At 39.4% G+C, this 23,668-nt stretch overlaps 1 long non-coding RNA gene across 2 annotated transcripts in view; it reads right to left on the minus strand.

Annotated features, from left to right (window-relative positions):
* The window catches only part of LOC122457739, a 59,377-nt gene extending 45,562 nt beyond the window's left edge, over nt 1-13,815 (minus strand). For both annotated transcript variants that reach the window (XR_006277418.1, XR_006277419.1), the window contains exons 1-3: nt 13,679-13,815; nt 11,248-11,411; nt 9,095-9,182 (exon numbers count right to left, since the gene is read on the minus strand). This is a non-coding gene — a long non-coding RNA (uncharacterized LOC122457739). The remainder of the gene's footprint in view (nt 1-9,094; nt 9,183-11,247; nt 11,412-13,678) is intronic.
* Nucleotides 13,816-23,668: the final 9,853 nt, after the last annotated feature.

Consider the following 23,668-nt stretch of genomic DNA (forward strand, 5'->3'; position numbering starts at 1 on the left):
GTTAAATAAAGGATTGAACTGAAGAAATCCAGTATGGAAACAAAGATGGGGTTATGAACATGAAAAGAGCATTTTCAGTGGCAGTAAAATATACAAGTGTGGAAAGTAAATACATTTCTTACTAGTATGGGGGTGCACCAGCTAAGGGAGGGCACACATGACCCTCCATGTGTCTCCTCCCCGCCCTGGGGACCCAATGCTCTCCCTGTCCCCACCCCATGATCCACCTCCCTTACCTGGAGAGGGCTCTGTCCTCCTCCTCCTCCTGCACCGGAGACTTCAGGAGATGTACCACGGGGCTGTGAGGGAGGGGCTGGGGATTTTGCTCCTTTCTCCATTGGGAGGGGCAGCAGCAGGGAAAGGAACAGAACGCCAGCAGCTCCTCCAGCAGCTGGACCACCCCCAGCCCCATCCTCCGACGGGCCTTCTGCTGTAGTATGAGGATGGAGACGCAGCTCCTTGGAAGGGCAGGGGGCAGGGCCGGGGGTTCTGCTGCTTTCCCCGCTGGGAGGGGCAGCGGGGAAAGAAGCCAAATGCTGGCAGCTCCTTTGGCAGCACCCAGCACCACCCCAAAACCAGCTCAGACCTCCAGAAGGACTGCTGCTGTACAGATGGAGGAGGTACAGACGTGCCAGAGGAGGCATGGGGCCACCGGCTCTTCCTGTGTCTGTCTTTCTGTATCAGCTACAAAAAGTTTGCTGATACAGTGTACCGGAGCGTACCGGCCTACTTGCACTGCTGCTCTCATCACTTTCTTTGTCTTATTAGAGGCCAATATAACATTCTGAATGTACAGTGAAAAATACAATGTTGGAGAGAGATATACCAAGCTATGACAATGAATTTACTATATTTTTCCTATATTAAATGAATGAAGCATTCATGAAACTTTGCAAAGCTGGAGAGCAAAATCTTCTCAGTCAGATTGTGGTAAAGGACACCAGCATTGGTGGCAATGGCCGCACTGTCTCTAACCTGAATTATCTCTAAACAATACTGAAAGAAGCTAGAAACAAACTCAGGTCTCTTATACGCCACCAAGATCTGCTACCAGTACTACTCTTAACAAAATTCCTGCTTATTGGAGACAGAGAGAAAAAAAAAAAAAAGACACCACTAGCAGCATAATATGTTCTCTTCCTGGCCTCCCTGCTGCAATAATGATGCAAACATTTCCCATGCTCCATAGCACCTATTCAGTCCCAATCATCTCTTTTCCTTAAACACTCTTCTCCATGCTAAACAATTCATCCCCTTTGTTTTTGGTGTTCTGAGGAACAGTCTCTTCACCAAAATGATGTAATTACTTTATTCCCATTTGCTCAAGCAATGTTTTAAAACCGATGTTCTGCTCCTCTCTTTCTTTTATGAAATAGGTGTTCAAATCCCAATGCACTCAATGGAGGACTCCCAAGCTGACTTCAGTGGGAGCTCAAATGTGCCCTTGATGTTAAAACTGGTGCCAAAGAATATAAAATGAATATTTACATGCCCAGGAATCAAATTGAGTGTCCAAATGGGAATCTGAATGCTCTACTTAGGCTGCCTGTTTGAACTCAACAGCTACAAATATTTCACTGCATGATAGAATTATGAGATCAGAGATGACCCCAGCCAGTCATCACACAGTTTGCAGATTCACTTACATTCTGATGTCTTATTGATTAAAATTCTTCACAAGGCTTTTTACATTTTAATAAAATCATAAATCACAGCTCTGTCACATTCACAACTCCAAATGCGACATTCCAGCCAGGAGGTATGAATTTTTGCTTGCTAGCAGTGAAGTTTTACTCATGAGATAGAAAGATTAGATAGTATTTTCTATACAGACTCTCCAGTATCTATCAGTAGTCAAGTCTGGAATGAGAGAGCTTCAGGCACATGATAGCTTGAAAATATGTAAGTAATGGAATGTAGCATTATCCTGAAACTAATATCTATATCCAGAAAGTCTCTGGTTTCAGAGTAGCAGCCGTATTAGTCTGTATTCGCAAAAAGAAAAGTAGTACTTGTGGCACCTTAGAGACTAACAAATTTATTAGAGCATAAGCTTTCGTGAGCTACAGCTCACTTCATCGGATGCATCCGATGAAGTGAGCTGTAGCTCACGAAAGCTTATGCTCTAATAAATTTGTTAGTCTCTAAGGTGCCACAAGTACTACTTTTCTTTTTGCAGAAAGTCACTGTATCTATGTCAGAACAGCAGCATTGTTGTACATTAGCCTGGGTTTTCTCACCTGACCTGTTCTGAGCAAATATTCATTAGATCAATAAAATCTCCATTCCACTTCATTATGAAGTCATGCCTAATTAAAACTGGTCTTAGTGGCCTTACAAAAACCCTAAGGCAGCTGTATTTTGCTAATAGTCTGTGCATTTTCAAGTAATATTTGTGAAAAATCCATCTGATGTCTGAATTGGAATATTCAGTTATTGAGAAACTCAAAAGGTTCTAAGCATTTTAAAATTCAGACATACAAAACACATTTCTATGTTCAAAAGTACAGAACACTTTTTCCCTAGTTTCTTTTTCCTGTTTATTAAGAAAAGGGATGTTAACCTTCGCTTTTTCTGTGCCCTTCCAACTTTTTAAATTGCCATTTGAGAGTTCATACAAACCCTCCAACTTTGCTCCTGCACTACATATCCTATGTTGTGGTTGTCCACAGTTCTGTAGATACATATTTTTATCAATGAAACTACACCATCTGACGGTGGAAAGAGACAGAGAGAGTTGCATGGAGTCTGAGATCTTTTATAAGATGTATTTCCCTCTTTAACTCTTGAATTAGAGATGTGTTCAAGACACACAAGTACAGATCCATAGCTCCTAAAAGGCTAGGGATGTTGTATCCAGGTTTACCCCACTGTTGAAATCTAGGGCAGTGGATATTAGAAATGTCTCACAACTTCCACAGAACTCGGGGTGCTCCACGCAGATGCAAGATGTCAGTTCAGGTTTGTCTATTATGGAAATATTTTCAAAGTTTGGTATTCATCTCAGACCACTAAAGAACTTCAAGAGTGGTTAATATATTGAATTATTCATCTAGTATTATTCATACTAGAGCCTTTCATTTGGGGATCTCAATGTAAGCCTCATGGAAAATATTTTACAGATATCCTGTGGTCAAAAGTCAGAATTTGACAAGTTACCTCACTGTGGTATCCAGCCTTACGACAATTTTTTCATATAGATAAAAAGTTGTGTATGGTAACAGCTGGCAAAATTTTAGGTAACATTACCCAACACTGAAAAACATTCACCTCTGAGATAGAACATGTCACCTGTTTGACAGTGCACAGCAACAGTATACACAACGGCTTAGGAAAGGAAGTGTCCTTAGTCATTTAACATTGTGTGGGAATTTTAAGTAGATAGAATGGAATCACCTGAGTTGATGTTTAGCAAAGAGGCCATGTTTATCATCCCTCTTTGTTAGAAATAGTGTCTGGGATCTTTGGCCACTTACAGGTACTAAGACCTTAATTTTACATTTTATTCAAAAAAATGACTACATTAAGTAATTGCCTTTGATTAGACAACATCACATTTAAACACAAATAGAAAATTATTAAAGACATTAACAGACTGATAATTAGTTTAACACAAAAATACAGCATGATTTAAAATTTGAATTTGGAGGTCATTACCCACTAGATTTTTTATAAACTCTCCTGTGACCACAAAAATGAAATTAAAAATATATTGACTCTGTGGGATCTACAATGGTATTTATAGACAGAGTCTTGATTAAGTTTATATATGTGAGTGTGTAAATATACAGACTTATGTGAAGAAATACAGGGAATAGGGAAGTGAAAAAAGTGGGACAAGGGACATACCAAAATATCAGCAAAAAGTACATAAAGTTGACCAAGTTCAAATATGTGTCTTAGAAATAGCAACTCTCTAAGCAAAACAGTTTACATCTGAAGTGTATTTTGCATTACTGAGTGCAAAGTTTAACAACATCTATTCTTCAATAAGGTGTTTTTATACATTTTGGGATGCTACAGTTGAGAAAGGCATGGAGGCACTAGGCTAATGCACAAGTGCTCCCATCTTCTTTGGGCAACTCATATTGCTATATTATTTCTCCATGAACCAAAGTATTTACAGGCTAAAAGGTTCAAAACTCCTTGTCAGTCTCACCAGGTGGGGAAAACCCTGGTCACCTGTTAAAACAAATCGTAGGAAATGTGCAGCATTTCCTGGCCCTCTACAAGTTTTTCCCGCATAGGGGAGAATATGTCGCATGTTTTTTAAACTTTCTTGGATTTTGCAAGCTGACACCAACCAGAGGTTTTTCAGCAAACCTCTTTATCAAGGTTCCTTCCCCACTCTGAACTCTAGGGTACAGATGTGGGGACCTGCATGAAAGACCCCCTAAGCTTATTCTTGCCAGCTTAGGTTAAGTACAAGTACAAACTCAAAGTACAAACTTTGCCTTGTCCTTGAACCCTATGCTGCCACCACCAAGCGTGTTAAACAAAGAACAGGGAAAGAGCCCACTTGGAGATGTCTTCCCCCTAATATACCCCCCCCAAGCCCTACACCCCCTTTCCTGTGGAAGGCTTGATAAAAATCCTCACCAATTTGCATAGTGAACACAGACCCAAACCCTTGGATCGTAAGAACAATGAAAAAGCAATTAGGTTCTTAAAAGACAATTTTAAATTAAAGAAAAAGTAAAAGAAAAATCTCTGTAAAATCAGGAAGGGAAATACCTTACAGAGTAGTCAGATTCAAAACATAGAGAATCCCTCTAGGCAAAACTTTAAGTTACAAAAAGACACAAAAACAGGAATATACATCCCATTCAGCACAACTTATTTATCAGCCATTTAAACAAAACAGAATCTAACACATATCTAACTAGATTGCTTACTAACTCTTTACAGGAGTTCTGACCTGCATTCCTGCTCTGGTCCCGCCAAAAGCATTACACACAGACAGAACCTTTGTTTCCCCCCCACTCCAGCTTTGAAAGTATCTTGTCTCCTCATTGGTCATTTTGGTCAGGTGCCAGCAAGGTTATCTTAGCTTCTTAACCCTTTACAGGTGAAAGGGTTTTTCCTCTGGCGAGGAGGGATTTAAAGGTGGTTAGCCTTCCCTTTATATTTATGACACTCTTAAAAGTAGTTGAACCTCCAGAGGAGAAAAGGGTTGGGAATCGATAATTACACCTGAGAATCTCCCAGGCAGGAGCAATCAAGATACTGGAGGAATCAAATCTTCTTAGTATTAACTGCTCTTGGCATTTCGCTCTACTTTAGGGTTTGGGCCAAATTACAGCAGCCTGGCTTTAAGAGATGATGATCAGAGGGTAAATTATAAAGAGACAAATACTACCAGGCTGCAAACTGTTCATAGGCTTTGTAAAAGCTGATCTGAACAAAACTCAAACAAACAAACAATCCCATTATTTTCTTTCAAATGGCAATGAAAATAATTTTAAAGAAATAATCTTCATGTATCATATGCATCTCTAACAATGCAACATCCTACTAATGTACAAGAACCAGCAAACCAAACCAATTAGAAATTGATTGTAAACAAGGGTCCTAGCCAAAACTATGGTGAAAAAAAGGTGGACTTTTAAAATTCCATCTTTTATAATGAGCACAGGTGTTATCAGAAATACAGGTAAAGAAATAGTTTTTTTCCCCTCACTTGATTAATTTTATCTTATGTAACATGCCTCTCACTCATTTCTGACATGCCTACATGCCATAAAATACATCTGACTTTAGATTATTTCATTTGAGCATGACCACTTTTTATCATAAACAAAAATGGAAGATATCCAATCACTCAATAATTAGACAATCTTCTTCTGCTTCTTTCCCATAAACAAAATATATTTGAGACTTTAAAGTACCATGAAGCTGCTTTGCAACAGCCGACAAGCGGACATTTGGCTAGCTAGTCAAATGACATAAATCCCTTGTTGTGCCTAAAGCAGTGGAGACATTTTCCAGGATTGGTTCATCCATCTAGCAATATACTAGATTAGTGTGGAGAAGATTAGGGTAATTACCTTCACAAGCACTGACAGCATGATATTCAAAGACAGACTTTCAACTGAGACAAACTCAGCACATCAACTATTTTTATGGATGGGGAAAACTTTCAGTTAATTCATCTGGAGGATCCATCTATTTATTTAGGCATTTTTACAGTGCTCCTCACCCTTATTATCTGATATTCATGGTCCTGTTTAATTCTTAGGTGCTAGAACAACACACAGAGTCTAGTCAGGGGATGGAGGAATTTGCTAATATTTTAATTACACTCTATTGCCTAGCCACCACTTGGTTAGCACTTAGATATCATGACAGAAAACCTAAAATAACAGACTAGACAGATTAGATATATGGTAGATCCAACATCACTCATGTCAGCTAAATCTGCTTTGGCCTGAAAATATACAGACATTTCTCTCAGTATTTCACCCCACCCCACCACCACCTCTAAAATCATCAAACTTCCTTCCTACTTTGATCCAGATCTTCTCCACTGTATATACCAATTTCATGTTTCCTCTTTTTTTAAGCATGTTTCCCAAAAAGCCATTACACTTTCTGAAGAAAAATACCAATACAACCCAAACCTTAAATATGAAGGCATGAAAAGCATCTTTCCTCCCTCCCCCAACTACTAATCTTGTGTAAAAGACTCCTCAATATGCCTGCATAAATGAAAGCAAAATGAGTATTAAATTGATGTAATTTTGGAATTTGCACCCAGTGTTCACTACTACTGTTGCCTCTGTAGGTCTATGTTTTCCATCTAAAATGAGTCAATTAGCCCAAACTAATCCTAATTCCACAGTTTTAAAGAGCAGCAAGGGATCTATCATTTATCTGTTGTTCACTATCCCATTTATTTAACCTTATAACATCACTCTCTCAGATACTAGCGGCAAACAAATCCCACGTGAAAACTGATAAAATACTTCTTTGTAATGTTAATGTTACTGTCTTTATAAATCTCTGATTCTAGCCACAGCTTCAACTCCTTCCTGCCTTTGATTTAAGAGTGGGCTGGCCTGGTCCTAACCCTGTCATCTTTAGTTCTGAGACAATCTTTAGGATTATGGGTCTCTGATCTGGTAAATTCCTGAGAGGGAAAATTTAACTAAGGAAGACTCCTTCTGACAAGTGATAAGGCCTGTTCCTTTCAGGTTATCCCAGAGACTGAGCTGTGAGCAGAATTAATTGAGGGAGAGACACTGGGACAAAATACAGGGAAGAAAAAAGGTGAATAAGGGCTTATGAAAGACTTATTGCAAAAAGAAAGGAAGGTGGGATGGATGGATGGAAACAATTCTAAGGTAGGGAGTCTAGTAAAGTAATTACCATCAGAGCTAAGTCAGTTTTCTTAGACAAAGTATTTGATTAGAGTGTTACATGACAGGATACTAATTCAAACTGGTGGGCCTAATTAGAGTAGCATTAACAGCTATGGCAGGCACTGGCAGTAGTATTGCTTTGTCCATGACCTTCTTCAAAGATACTGGAGAGCCACCACATATAATCCTGATTTTCAGTGAACGTTTTTTAAAAAGCCAGCAATGTGATTGCTACATCTGTGTACAGGTTGAGGCTTTCCTGGCATGGCAAAGTGGCTAGAACAAAGGAAGAGATGCACAGAGCATGGGGAATAATGGTGCTATTTTAAAAGAGCAGTTATGGAACAAATATAAATGAAGGGCCTGATTCTCCCTTGCCATGCACACTGTGCAGCTATTTACACCTGTGCAGATTGTGGAGTGCTACTAAGAATGATTGCACTTGATTCCCACTTTGAACTGGTGAAAATGACTGCACAAGGTATGTAGCAAGGGAAAAAATCGAGCTCCTGAGCACTGTGTTCAGTGCATTGCAGCCAGTACTGTAAATAAATGACTACCTCTATTTCTGCATTAAACACCCTTCTTCACAAGTGAATAGAGTATCTGCACAAAGAAAGGCCAGTCCCCAATCATTTGTGCAATCAAGCAACCATTTGTATGCATGGTCATGAAAAAACAAAACAGCCCACAAATATGGTCTAAGGGAAGACCCATTCAGAATCAATGAGATGTTCTCAAACAGTGCTTTGGACCATTCACCCAGCTCTATCTGGGTGTAGATGTTAGCCACTGTATTTCTGCCACAAAGCACACTCTACATGGAATATTTTTTAAGAGGTACCATCTTAGAATGAAAGCCTCAGTGTCCCGAACCACCAACATCTGCCAACTTTAGATCCAATTCTTATGCATCTCTAGATGCCTATGCTGTGAACTACATTGATGCATCTGACCTATACCTGGCACTGGTTGATAAAAGTATCTATTTATTACTAAACTTCAGCAATGATTTGAAGGAGGGGAGAAGTGGAGAGGAGAAAACACTTGGCTAAGACAATCCAAGCCACAAATTCTATTAATATACATTTCACATGGTTATAACAAATGTTACTATCAGAAAGACCTTAACAATACAGTGTTCACTGCTGTGCAAGAGAATAGAAACCTAAGATTTGCTTTGGAAAAATTATAAAACACCAAAAAACTTTAAAACATCCAATAAAATTCCAATACGGTGTAACCGATTTAAAATACAATAAGCAAAACCAGCAAGTGTTCCCATTATCCTTCCCTTTGCCATCCCAGTCTCATTTTGGTCATGAAAACTCCAGTGATTTCTTTTAATATCTTAGATAAATATTTACCAAAAAAACTAAAAACAATGGCACTCAAGGGTGAGCAAGACAGGTGCTTACAGATCAAGGGGATAGATGACTTAGACATACTTTAGATAAGCAGGTACAATCAGAGGCCTTCTATACTGAATAATTTATTCTTTGAACCAATAAGAAATTCTAATTCTAAAGAAATTCTAAGAAATTCTAAAGTTACCTATGACAGTAATAGTAGTTGTGTTATATTATGCTGTGTCAACACTGTGTATTTAACATAGTGCTGCTCACTGCCACGCAGCATGGTCCGCACTGGAAATGAAGTAACCGTGATTTACCTGCTCAAATTGTGAAGCATATACCAGGATTAGTGGATCCATCCATTCACATGTGACCCACCTGCCCCAGGGTCTATAAAAATTCAAATGCCTCTTTCTCAGAATTTCCTTCCAGAGAAATGACAAAAATGGCAGATCCCACAGAGATCCTAGAAAAAACCATAATGATCATGCTGGTCATAATTTCAATTATTCTAATACCCCATATGTTCATTTTATTTTGCAACAATTTCTCCCTTGTTCTTAAATAAATATCCCTGATTATAATCAGTTCTTAAATACGAACATACTGAGGCAAGGGACACTATCAATCTGCTAAAATGTATATGGCAATTAGTGGATTTTAATATTTTATGCTTTGCAAATTAACTTTACATTATTAAATTCCATATGAATTATGCATAAATGAATATAGAAGAAAGGTATGTATGCCCTGGGGAAGAAATATCTTTCATGCTAACATATTCTGGTCCCTGAAGTGAGACCTTGGAGAATCCAGGGCAGTTGGGATTGGGAGAAACACCCCTCCACACACACAAATACAAACACACACTCCTTGCCTTTGTGGTCTTCCACAATGTCTCCTGAGTGCCTTGGTGAGAAAAAAATTAATATAATTCTCCATGATAGTATGGAAGATTTGGTTGGCATGTGTTCAGAGATGTCGGCTTTACTCATGAGTTGGACAACAACAAATTAATTATGCAGGTCACTATAAGTGCTCAGCATTTCTGAAGATAAGTCTCACATTGATTTGGGTGCCTAAATATGAATTTGAGGACCTATATTTAGGCATTTGAAAATTGTGACCCAAACCTTTATACCACCTTTCAAAACAGTTATTCCAGGTTTACTCCAGAATAACAGCAGAATTTGGCCTTTTGTATTTAAACTGATGACAGTTTAAAAAACGAGAAAGGTTGTGGTCTTAATTCTACCCTCAGTCGTGCCTGTGCAAAACACATACTGATTTTATGCAGTTTGCATAGATTTAGCCAACAGAATGTGTCCCAGTATTAGAAAATATCAGAATATTTCTAAAGTCTGTGCCTTTGAGTTATACACTAGGGATGTTTTTGCAACTATCTACAGTGTTGCAAAGTATTACAACTGTTCAGAGTTTTAAAATACTTTGTAAATACAGCTGTCGTCTTCTTCCACAGCCCCCAAATGTGTGTTAAAATGCCACAGGAAAGGTAATTATGAAAACAAAAAGTGCATAAAATACATAAACCAGGAAAGTGCTGATGGGCCTGAAATTTGAGAAAATGGAATCATGGTTCTGAGCACTTTTTAAAAAAACTAAACCACTAATGCATGTTTACTACAATTTGAACATGGTAGACCAGGTCCTCTGCTGGAGAAGTCAGGGCATCTAGTGCATATTTACATCAGCTGTACATCTGGCCCACTACGTTGACCTTATTTCTGATGGTTCATTTCTCTTCATAATTCCCAGCCTGCCTGCTCAGAGCCTTTAATTTTGTGAAACAAGACCCAGATATCTGAAATCAGCTCTTACATTGCTGAAAGTATTATTTTTTTCCTGTTACTCTTAGGTTGAAATTGGTAAGATGTTTTTGCTGTTTTAGAAGAAGACTTAAATATCCACTCTCCAATGGCTCCAGATTAAAAATGATCTGCTTTCTTGCAAAGACTGAGTGGTTGAAGATAAGTGACTCCACAGAGGAGAATGTCCCCTTTTTATGGGGGAAATGGGAGTGGCTACTTCACAAGAGCTACTATCCCAATTTCCCTCATATTCTTTGTCTATCAGTGGTCTGGTGACAGAAAAAAAGCTGTATAGGTCACTAGTGGTTCACAGACCATCGTATAAAGAACCATTTGCCCATTTGATTTTTTTTAAATACAAACCCTTGTTACTCATTTCCCATTGCAGTGAAAGGATCCAGGACTCTATACTGGTAAAAAATAGCCATGTAGATGTGAGGGGCAGTCCTTGGATGTGCAGAGAGCCATGCAGGGTACATGCTGCCTTAAGTATAGACATAGTCTATGACTAGTTGCCCAGAATATTGTGGGTGAACTTATCTGTTGTTTTGGGCCATATGAAGGGAATTGTGGGATGGCACTGGAGGACTAGACACACTCACGTGGAGCTACTCTGAGTTCACACTATAAAGAGGTTGTGTTGGCAGCTGATGAGCTGTGCTAACTCGAGCTGTAGCCTATATCCCCTGGCAGGCCAGTCACCTCATGTTAAAAGCACACACTCGAGTTATGTGATTCTGTGTCTGAACAGGACTCAAGTTAGGAGCAAAACTCAACTTATAGCTCAAACTAACTCTGCAGTGAAGACATTTCACTGAAGACACTCCCCTAGCATGCCCTCAGAGCTGCACTCTCTCGTGGCTGACCTGAGACAATATATTAAAAATAATTCAGGAAGGTTTAACTGAATTCAGTAAAGTTCATCTTAATTCCATGAGATTTGTCCAGGGTATCATCAGTCTGAATTTGTTTTATTCAGAGGGTATGAAGGAAGCTAATGTGTTCAAAGAAAACTATCTGATTATATATATTTCCATCCTGTTGGGAAACGCTGTTTATAGAATCTGTGAAAACTTGATTTCTTTGTGGGTTCCTCTGATGATCAGAACTTTCTCATCTTTTAAGCGACTGCCTGCTTCAGTTTACCTTAGCTGTGAAGCTGTAAAGCAAAAGTAGTCATGACAGCATCAAAAGGACTCTTGAAGCACTGATCTGCAAAGAGTTATGCAACTGTTCAACATTACATCCTGTGAGCAGTCTCTTTGAAGACAATGGAACCCCATACAGTGCAGAAATAAGTGGACCAATGTATGTCTTTGTAAGATTAGGGCCTTTGTTTGTAAGAATAAACAAAATCATACCATAAAGAGGACCCAGACTATATTAGTCTTCCTTTGATCATATCCAGACTTTTTACAACCCTAAAGATCTACTGAAATTTTACAGTATTGATTAAAGCTGCACAAGTTATTCACTATGCATAATTTGACTAATTTTAGAATTTTTTGTCAAATTGTTCACACACTTGTTTTTAAAAACGTATTGATCAACTCTATCATCATTTTGCCCAGGGAGTCATGAATTCCATATATCCTTATCCGGGATGTGGATTCATTTATGATTGTGGTACTCAATCTTTCTACAGTGGTGACACCAAAGTAAATGCCTGTCTGTTTTAATCTTCATTAGCAAGCTATCTTTTGCAAATGGGTCTGATCCAACTCATACTGAAGTCAATGAAAACACTTCCATGGGTTTTGACTCAGGACCTTCAAATCAAGTTAAAAATGTAGTTTCCCCACTAATCATAGCAGTGAAAAAAAGGCAATAAATAAATCTATATCAAATTCAAAACGTGGCCCGTTGTCCAACACATCAGGTCTCATAGCAAACAAATATTCTAAGTCATTCCTTCTTTCCTCAATATCCTGCATTACAGTATCATGTCAGCACATTGCATCAGAAGGGGATTGTCTGGCTGAGGCTGCACGCTGATTCTGTGATCTGTCTCATTACTGGGACACAGTATTAAGTAAGAGACCTTTAAGAACATTTCAGCAACGTATAAGACCTTGGATAGGAAAAGCTTACAAATGGATCTTTAAAAGTAATGGAAAATCCTAGACATCTTCCATTTCATTCCACAAAGGGAATATGCAGCAGCCACTTGCCACACTAGATTTTCTATTCATATAACAAAAGTGTTAAATGACACATTATCTACTTTCTTATTTATTTGGAAAGCAGAAAAAATCCATTTTATTGAACTGGATGCTCACTGCTTTCTCACTAATGCAATATAAAGGGCCCTTTGATATTACTAGAGCAGAATTTTAAATTAAATGCAAAATATATTTTGTCAGTTGAAGCATGGCAAGTGTGGCCACACTTAAAGAAAAGCTGACAAGTTTTTCTCTGCACACTGTGAGACTATCTTCAAACATTACTGACTAATGGATCACTGCTTGATAGACCACAGTTCTTCTCCTCTAACCAATATACACTTTTTCAGATGGGGATTGAGATTAAATTTAGAAAATAATTGTTAATAGGAGAACCCATCAGCAACTTTTTAAATACATTTGGAATAGAAAATAAAATCTTTCAGGATTGTTTTTTTTAATTATTTACAGTTAGTGCAAAGTATTCCTGTGACCCAAATGAAAATACATCACTGGAATGCTCATTGAAATTGGGCAGAGGGTTTTAAAACAACAATAGTTTACAAATGTATTTGGTTTTGATACAATATGCTGGATAGGAGAATCAGATGTGGGATATTTCCCCCCTTTCCATCAAAGTCAGCTCCTTCACAAGGACTTTACATAAATCTATTCTTTTTTATGTCGCTACAGAATTGTAATAACTACAACTGGTTAATGAAGTTAAGGTCACATTATGCCCTTGGATACCTATGTGGGATTCTTACTGAACTCAGTGGAATTCTCAGGAATATTATATGAAAAATAATTTGGCCCTTTATTTTCAACAATAGGCCTGGTTGATACTGGAAAGTTTTAACAGTATAATTATTTTGCTGAAAGGTGTGAATTTGGTTTTTAACCATAATACTTATAGCAATACAAGACCTATAAAGCATGCAGTATACTATAGCACCATGGCTGCCACCCACCTCTATTTCCCCTTTACCAAGCTGGCAACAGAGCTTGTCCAAAACAGAACCCCACAAAGGCCCAAAACAAAGTCTTCCATCAATTCCAGAACCACAGTCTCCTATTTCCTGGACTGCCTTAGCTTACTGCCGGGCAGCCTCCTGCCTCTAGCAGTCCCAGCTACTCTCTCAACCACACCTTTCCCCTGCAGTTTCCTGCCACTTTTTATATTGGGAATCACCTGATTCCTCTCAGGTGGGGCTCTGGCTTAGCCCCAGGATCTCCAGCCCACAGGCGAACCCGCTATTATGTATAGTTAGGGCCCTCCCAAATTCACAGCCATGAAAAAGGCATCCGAAATCTGGTTTCTTTCCGTGAAATCTCGTCTTGTGTGTGCTTTTACACTATACAATGCAGATTTCACAGGGGAGACCAACGTTTCTCAAATTAGGGGTCCTGATCCAAAAGGGAGTTGCCAGAGGGTCACAAGGTTATTTTATTTTATTGTCACCCTTACTTCTGTGCTGCCTTCAGAACTGGGTGGCCGGCGAGCGGTGACTGCTAGCTGGGTGCCCAGTTCTTCAGGCAGTGCCCCACCAGTAGCAACGCAGAAGAAAGGGTGGCAATACCATGCCACCCTTATTTCTGCGCTACTGCCTTCAGACCTGGGCAGCCAGAGAGTGCCGGCTGTTGACTGAGGGCCCCGCTCTGCAGGCATCAGCGCAGAAGTAAGGGTGGCAATACCATACCATGCCATCATTACTCTGGGCTCCCAGCCAGCAACTGCCGCTCTTCAGCTGCCCAGCTCTGAAGGCAGTGCAACCAACAGCAGCAGTGCAGAAGTAAGGGTAGCAGTACCGCAACCCCCCCATACAATAACCTTGCGACCCTTCCACAACTCCTATTTGGGTCAGAACCCCTACAATTACAACACTGTGTAATTTCAAATTAAAATAGCTGAAATCATGACATTATGATTTTTTAAATCCTATGACCATAAAATGACCGAAATAGATCATGAATTTGGTAGGCCCCTATGTATAGTATAGAACTGCACAATATAGCATGATATTGCTTTCTACTGGTATAGCTTATTCCCCTTCCAGTAAAGAAATAAGTTATACCAATATAAAGGCATGAAAGTATTTATAACTGTGTTCACACTAGCTAGTTTGTACCACTTTTCTTATACCTGTATAGTTAAAGCAGTACAATTTTCTAGGGTAGATAAGAGTTAAAAGCAGGCTTATGAGCACCACAAAGTGAACTTGTTCAAAATTCTCTCCTTTAGTGTTTGTATTTTATGATTTTCTCTGAAGACAGCAAGGATCCCTCATTTCAAAAGTACTCAGTTATTTTGGGTGCTTACTTTAAGGCACCCAGCAAGCGCCAGGCACCCCAAACACTGAAAAATCAGGCCACTTTAAGGTATCCAAAGTTGAGCAGATAAAAACTGAGGCACCCAAAACCCACTTGTCACTTCTGAAAAGGTAGGCTGAAGTAATTGCTTACAGGTATAGCAGCAGAACATAAGATGGTGATAAACAACTTGTACAAGTAGAGTTTACAGATACTCAAACCTTTGAGTATAGTTTAGTTTTGTTACCACCCAGAAATATTTACTATATAGATTCTATCTTTACATAAGGTAGAGTGTATTATTTTTCAGTAAAATTACTTTTAAAAAGTATTTGTTAAAAACTGTAATGTTTATCAGCTTAAGTGTTTGAAATATATCCTATTGACTTAAATTTACTCCAGCAAGTACTAAGCCAAATACTTCTGCGTCTCTATTCTCAGCGGCAGTAAGTATTTTTCATAATGCAGCCAAAAATCAAAATGAATAGGTTAAGTGACAGATTGAGGCCTCAGTTCAGCAAAGCATTAAAGCACATGTTGGAGTCCATCTTTCAGAAAAAAACATGCGTAAGTACCACTGAAGTTAAGCAAATGCTTAAGAGCTTTGCAGAGTCAGGCCTTAGTGAGAAAAAAGAAAAACAATGGGAATAGACAAGACTGAAGCCAAGAGCTACTTTTAAAGTCATGTTTCAAAAACAATTTGCATAAAAGATGCATGTTTTAAGTTATCTTGAACCTAGTAATTTAAGGGCCAGAGATTCTCTGAGCTGCTGACTATTGCTGGAAGACACTGAACACCCTTAACTCCTGCTCATGATAGTGGGTGATGAAGAAGTTCAGCCTCTTGCATGAGTAATTAGCACCTAGCAGAATAAACCCATAGTTCAAACATGTCAAGGGAGATTTTCAAATGTACCTAAGGGATTTAGGAGCACAACGGTCATTGTGTTCTGTGCTTCATGTGCTCCTAAATCCCTTGGGAATTTTTGAAATATCTCCCCTGTAGTGCCCAATCCTGCAAATATTTATGCACATAAGTAACTGTACTCATGCACATGACCGCATTAAATGCGGTGGGATGGCCCTCAGGAGTAAAGTCACTCAGGTGCATGTTTGATAGAAGTGGATCTCCATGGCACATTAAGGGAATTTCATTTAGACCAATCAGGCATTTTCCTATTTTTAACAGACAGGAGGTGGAGAGGGAGAGAGAAGAGAACTAGATTGACACCGGCAGCATTCTGTGTGATTTTGAAATTCATTCAGCTTGTGATAAAATAGTTGTTCAAATCAAAAGCTTCAGTTTAGCTGAGGATCCCAGGAACCTTTCAGTATGATGCTGATGAGGGAAACTGCAATGATTGAAAAGTTCATTTATTATGAGGTTTCTAAAATCTCATCCTAGTATGACAATTAAAAACTTCTGAACTAAAATGTTTAAAGAACCTCTTCCTAGGGCGGGAGGGGGAAAAGCAAAAAGAGATGCATTTTATAGCATAGACATCTAGCAAAACATGGTATGGAACTGACAGTTTCCAAGAATAGGCCTAAGCATTATTTATCTGGTCATCAGGTACGCAATGAGGCAGATGCAAACAACTTGCTATTAGTTTCTGGCTGTTCTATTCAAAATCTGCAGGTGGTACATGTTCCCTTAGCTTCTAGATCTCCACAGGAAGATACCAACATTTGCCTGAATACAAAGTAGAGCTAAACCAGCACTGAATGTGCATCCTCTCGCTTTCAGCAGCTGCAAGAGACTTGTGAATCACAACTAATATAAGTCTCTGTAGTGTATAACCAATGCAGTGAGGTATGTCATGTTTTTCCAGTCATTATCCCTGATTATTATACAGTGTCAGCCATTAAAGCCGCAAAAGGCTAACTAGAGATAGCAAAATTATTTCTGTATATTTAGAATAAGTACGGTATCTCAAAGGCCATTGGGTAATAACCGTTGGCAACCAATGACTTTTAAGGGCCAACTATTGTAATTAGATCCATTCTTTAGCAGTAAATTAGAGACTATAACCATTTTCCTGTTTTGAGTATGAAATACTCATTTTCTGTAACTGTTTTTTCTTCTTTAAAGATGGAGTTTTAGGGAAGTTATCACTCAATACATTTTTGTCATAAATATAAACATTGGGCCTCGGTTTACAAAAAGTTTCAAATACCTTCTCAGTGACATGGAACTGTGTCTTGGACAGCCCCTTCTATAGGCCTCTTATACAGTGGTTCTGCTTGGTTTGTAGATTAGGTGAGTTTGCTTCATGTTTTCAGATTGGTTTATTCAAACCCAAGATGTAAAGTGAATTCTGGGGGATGGGGAACACATTATATTAAACAAATCAAAGGTTTGCTGAACCCTACGAATTAGAATAAATACAATTCAAAATAATTCTACTGCAATGTCTATTCTGCCAAAGGAAAACACTGAGCTTCTGTTAAACAGAATCAGGGATAGACTGCATCATGAAGAGACCAGGGATATTACATCCTGCATATCACAATTAAAAACAAAGTTAGCAAATCTAAATAAAATAAACAAAAAATTGTGACCAGTTTTCAGAAAACAAACTACCTTTAAAAACAATTTCTGGACCAAAAATGTTAGTTTTCCAAATGTTTACTTTTTTTTGGGGGGGGGGGAATATTTAGAGCTGGGTTGCCTATTGGAAATTGCTCAGTCACCTGGTATTGATTCTGCAATTCCTGATTGGCTGATTTTTACCCCATGTGGTTAAGAGGATTCCACCCCACATGGCTGAGAAAGAGATGTTGCCATGTTCGTCCCGAGATATGAAAGAGATAAGGTGAGCGTACGCTCAAAAGCTTGTCTCTTTCATCAACAGAAGTTGGTCCAATAAAAAAAATTACCTCACCAACCTTGTCTCTTAGGGTACCTCTACCCAGACAAGAAAATCCCAATCAGCTATGCCAGCTGATTCAGGATCATGGAGCTCGTGCTGTGTGGCTGTTTCATTGCTGTGTAGACTTCTGAGCTCAGGCTGGAGCCCAGGCTCTGGGACCCTACAAGGTGGGATGGTCCCAGAGCCTGGGCTCCAGCCCAAGTCCTGAAGTCTACATAGAAATGAAATAGCCCTGCAGCCTGAGACGGCTGGCACAGGCCAGCCACAGGTGTCTAAAGTATTGTGTCCAGTTCTGGGCACTACATTTCAGGAAAGATGTAGACAAAGATGGAGAAAGATGGAGATGGATGGAGAAAGTCCAGAGAAAAGCAACAAAAATGATTAAAGGTCTAGAAAACATGACCTAGGAGGGAAGATTGAAAAAAAATGTGTTTGTTTAGTCTGGAGCAGAGAAGACTGAGTTGGGACATGGTAACAATTTTTAAGTACATAAAAAGTTGTTACAAGGAGGAGGGAGGAAAATTGTTCTAGTAACTTCTGAGGATAGGACAAGAAGCAATGGGCTTAAATTGCAGCAAGGGAGGTTTAGGTTGGACGTTAGGAAAAACTTCCAAACTGTCAAGGTGGTTAACCATTGGAATAAATTGCCCAGGAAGGTTGTGGAATCTCCCTCATTGTCTAACCTGCTCTTAAAAACCTCCAAACATCTGTCAGGAATGGTTGAGATAATACTAAGGCTATGTCTACACTACAGTTTATGTCAGCATAATTTATGTCACCGAGGGGTGTGAATAAACCACCCCCCTGACCAATGTAAGTTACACCGACATAAGCGCCACTGTGGACAGTGCTATGTTGGCAGGAGAACTTCTCACTCTGAGAGAGGTACTGCCATTCATGAGGGCTGGAGTAGATAAGCCAATGTGAGAACTCTCTCCTGTTGGCTTAGAGTGGCTATATTAGAGATCATGGTGCAGCTACGCCACTGTAAGTCTCTAGTGAGTTGTAGCCTTAGTCGTGCCTTGAGTGCAGGGGACTCGACTAGAAGACCTCTCAAGGTCCCTTCTAGTCCTGAGATTCTATGATTCTAGTGGCTGTGTAGACATACCCTCAAAGAAAGAGAGACTGTCTCAGGGCAGGTTCCCTCACCCTGGATTCTTCTCTGCAAACAGTCTTCACATAGACCAATGGCAAGTATGACATCAAGTGCTTTATTTACAGTGTGCTATACAAGACCTTGTCCACCCACAGCATAAGACTTTTACCTTCTCCATAGGCATATGGACAAGGGCTTTCAACTCCCTGAAATCCTAGGCTTCTCTGGCCCTTCCTTTCTATCTTCCCCTTTCCCTCTCTTAACCCTCCTCAGCTGAGGAGCTGAATCACCTTGTTAACTGGCTAATCATCCCGTCCTTAATCAATTCTCTCCTCAGTTTGGCCCATCTGGGAATGCTTGCCAAGTGCATAGGGTGGTGAGTCAGGTTCAAGCTGCTCACACAGTCACAAATGTGCATGTATGTACTGTAATTGTAAGTGTGAGAGAGGTGTGTCTGAGTATACTTATCCCTGCCTGTTTCTTCTTCACAATATATGTTAGGGTGAACTTGTGAATACACAACATTTTGATACTCTGAATTAAAAAATTCAAGTTAGATTTAAACATATACATCACCCCTAATTCTGCTATGTTTTACACCTCTTGACCAAGCTCCAAAAGCTTCAGCTGAATTGCACAGGGTATAGATCAGGGCTCACTGCAAGTAGAAATTCTTGTTCCCATACATGCATGAATGGATATCAATTTGTATAACCACAGCTGCCACATTTCTGCCATTATACCATAACAACCAGTTAGTTGTACTGATAGATTTGGAATTATCCAAGCTTTGACAAGGACTGTGCCCATGAATATTATAGAAAATCCTCAGAGTTCTGAACTGACTGGTCAACCACACCCCTCATTTGGAACCAGAAGTATGATCAGGCAGCAGTAGAGACCAAAAAACCCAAATACAGCACAGTACTGTGTTAAAAGTAAACTACTAAAAAAAAGGGAAAGTTTAAAAAAAAAGATTTGACAAGGTAAGGAAATTGTTTCTGTGCTTGTTTCATTTAAATTAAGATGATTAAAAGCAGCATTTTTCTTCTGCACAGTAAAGTTTCAAAGCTGTATTACGTCAATGTTCAGTTGTAACCTTTTGAAAGAACAACCATAACGTTTTGTTCAGAGTTATGAACATTTCAAAGTTACGAAGAACCTCCATTCCTGAGGTGGTCATAACTCTGAGATTCTACGGTATCCCCTTACTGACAAAGAGAAGGTTTCCACATAGAAAAAGGACCGCATTTACTGCCATTATATAGATAACTGCTGAATAATTGCTCTACAGCAGGGTAATTAGTGTTTCTTTTGGCCCTGTATGTCTGATAATAAAAATCAGTCTCTTTATAATAAGTCATCTGATTAATATGGGTATGTGGTAATTTCAGATTATTAATTCCCTAAACATAGTGATACCCATGCTCTAGCAAAATTGATGTAAATTGATGCTGATATAAATTATCTAACACAAATTGAAATTTACAAAAACCATTAAGCACTACAAATATGAAGATAAATCATATTCGGCAATCCTTTAGACTTTGCTGTCTCTTCCATAATACAGATTACTAAATAAGAATTATTTCAAACTTTTGGATCTGGTGCTATAAACACAAAAGTTGAAGGTAAATTTTTAATGGATTTTGCCAGTCATTGAGCAATAGTGACCACTGAATCTTTTCTAACTGTATGCTCTATTTAACTATTCAATTCTCCAGAGTTTTTGATAAAAAAAGGTATATAATGCATATAAATCTCTTCAATTAACACTGAAGTTTTAGTCACTGATCCTAATTTATCATTTTAAATGTTGGCAATAATTCAAGTGTAATTCTTACGTTCATTCATATTGCAGCAAGCTAACATACTGGAGATGGGAATTATACCTTATTCCACTAGTACAGCAAGCCCAAGAGATTGTACAGTCAAAACGCTGGTTTCCAAACCAACAATGTGATTCTCATTTCACTTACACTAGTATAAATGAGTGTCATCACCCACCCCCACAGCCATTCATAGGGCTGACATGTTCCATTGTTCTCTAGCCTGTATTGGCTACACATCCAGCATTTGTGCACAGGGAATGATTTGTGTGAGATCTATGCTCCTTTTTTCCCCCTCCTTTTTTTTTTTTGGCATCTTTGGGCTCATCTAGCCCCCTCTTCAGAGTTTTGGACTTGCAGCAAACAGGGAAGTGACTGGGGAAATTATGCTATCACACAAACCTACGTTGTACTGAAAGAACATACCAGCTACATACTCAAAGCTGGAGTAGTAACACTGTATGGTGGTAAGCAAGTTCCTGTGTAAATGCTTAAGTTCTGGGCCTATGTATGTGACAGATCAAGCTGTCTCGGGCAACTAGAGAAGAAAAGGTCAGGGGTTTAAACAAGCTGAATGTATGAGAATACATTTGTTTGTCTAGCCCTGAGAGGAGTGAACCCTGATTTTCCACAGAGTTAGCAGACTGGGGTGGCTTTAGAGGAAGAAAATTTGGACACAGGGACAGGGAGATTTGTCCTTAAGAGAAGTATGCATTCAGGGCAGGCGGTGGAGCTGGTTTGGTCAACTGAAAGGGGGGCCTTCCTATTAAGCTCCTTTCTATGAAAACATGCTGGAAGGGGAGTAGTTTGGGGCCATCTATAATGCAGACTCTGCTACCTCTGTCAATGCTTAGAGGGCTAGCAGCAAGGGAAAAGATGCTGTTAAAGGAGCTTGAGTGAAACCTCCAGTCTGTACACATAGAGGTTTGCCTGACTGAAAATTACATAATTGTACTTTGGAGAAGACATCAAGGACCAACAGAACCAGGCACATTGATGAACTGGACTATAATAAGTTATTGTGTCTGGTGTAAAACAAACACTATTTTTTAGGAATCACACAGAGTAGTTTCTACTATATCACCACTTCTGTGGGGGACTGGGCATCCTGACTCATTGCTGTGGCTGCTTTCAAAGGCCAGTGAAGCCATGAAAGGGGGCTTTCCAAAAGTGATATCTTATCCAAATTCTGCTCCAATTTTCTGTGGTAAGACTCGCATTAACAGTGCAGCAAAAGCAGGGGCAGATCCTTCATATTGAAGCATGGTGTGCACTTAGAAGTTAGTGCAACATAGTTGCATCACCCCCAGAATAGACACATTGTTCTGTTAACTTAGCTAGCCATATTCAGGGAGGCGGCATTCCTACAATGATGAAGGGTGGGGAGAAACTTTCTACTGGTGTAGGCTGTGTCTACACTATAGCAATATGCTAACATAGCTATGATGTTATGGTCTCCATAGTGTAGACATATCCTCAGAGCTTTTGAAAATCCCCTCCTAACAACTCTTAGCACACTGCTAACCACAGATATCTCCTACTGTAAGTATAGGGGGAAACATTGATACTATCAGACTTTAGTGTGCAGCAAATGCTGACTTTTTAATTTTGACACTTTCATTCTGTTGCATGCTTTCTTTGAGGTCACTGGAAGCCAGTGGTTCCTCAGCTTTAAAAAAAAATCACGCCACTCATTTGGGGTACTTAAATGTAGCTAAAGGACCCTAATATTGAGTTTTCTTGTTAAAAAAAAAACAAACTTGGCAATCATATTTCCAAAAGTCCACATCAGTGTTTCACATGCTGAGTAAAAAAAGCATGCTAGAAGCTTACTATTATTAGTGCAATTAGCGTAATTGTACTGGTACACAGAGTCCCCAGTCAGCATCACAGTCCCATTGTGCTAGTTGCTGTACAAACCCTAGTGTTGCCAACACAGGCAATTTTATTGCAAGTCTTGCGATATTTTTTTAAAATGTATTTCCTAAAGCTGCTGGTGCTGACAGCAAGAGATTGCATGAAACTCTCTGATTTCATTTTAAAGAAGTATATTTCTAGCCCTCATGGTCGTAGAAAACAACTTGAAAACATGAAGTGAGTGCCTCCTAAAGGCTCAGCACCATCGTTTCCCAAGCACCCCCTTGCAGCCAAGTGTGGCTCTGCTGTGGCCTGCCACAGTTCCCCCACCCACATGAGGGTGCATAAACACTCTGGTCAAGAAGCCAAACATATTACTTTACAGCAGGGCTTCTACAAGTGTTTAGATGCTCTTCCCTCAGAGCCCAGAGGAAACTTAGAGTCAAAAGTCTCTAGGGTCCAGCAGCAGCTCTTTCTGCTCTAAGGCTCAGTTTTCTCCATTGTCTGGAGAGTTCCACCACAGTCTTTCCCCCTGTTTGCTCAGGATTTCTCCCTGGCCTCCCTATACACAGAACTGTTGTCTAGTTCAGGCTGCCTAGGAACTCCCCTCCTTTGGAGCTTCCTTTCATCTCAGAAGTGTGTTGTGTTTTTCTCCCCTCTTCCAAAGCCTTTTACTGGGTACAGCTGGTCTTTCCTTAATTAACTGCCTTCCAGCTAATTAGGTAGTTGACTATCCTTAGTGGATCTGGGTTGGCTCTTCCCTGGAGCCTCTCACAGGTACACTGGGCTTCTCACTCCTTTGAATGGCCACAGCAGTGATAGTCAGAAACAAGAAGACCGATAAAAAAACCCTCAACATTTATTATTTTTTTGAAGTCTCATGATCTTTAAGCCAATTTTGTGATGGGAGGAGGGGGGGTTGACTCATGATTTTTGAACATGGGAGGTGACCAGACTGAAACACTCATGAAGGCTTGCAAACATGTTACAGCCTTA

This window comes from Dermochelys coriacea, chromosome 1 (assembly GCF_009764565.3).
Source record: "Dermochelys coriacea isolate rDerCor1 chromosome 1, rDerCor1.pri.v4, whole genome shotgun sequence".
NCBI classification, from domain to species: domain Eukaryota; kingdom Metazoa; phylum Chordata; order Testudines; family Dermochelyidae; genus Dermochelys; species Dermochelys coriacea.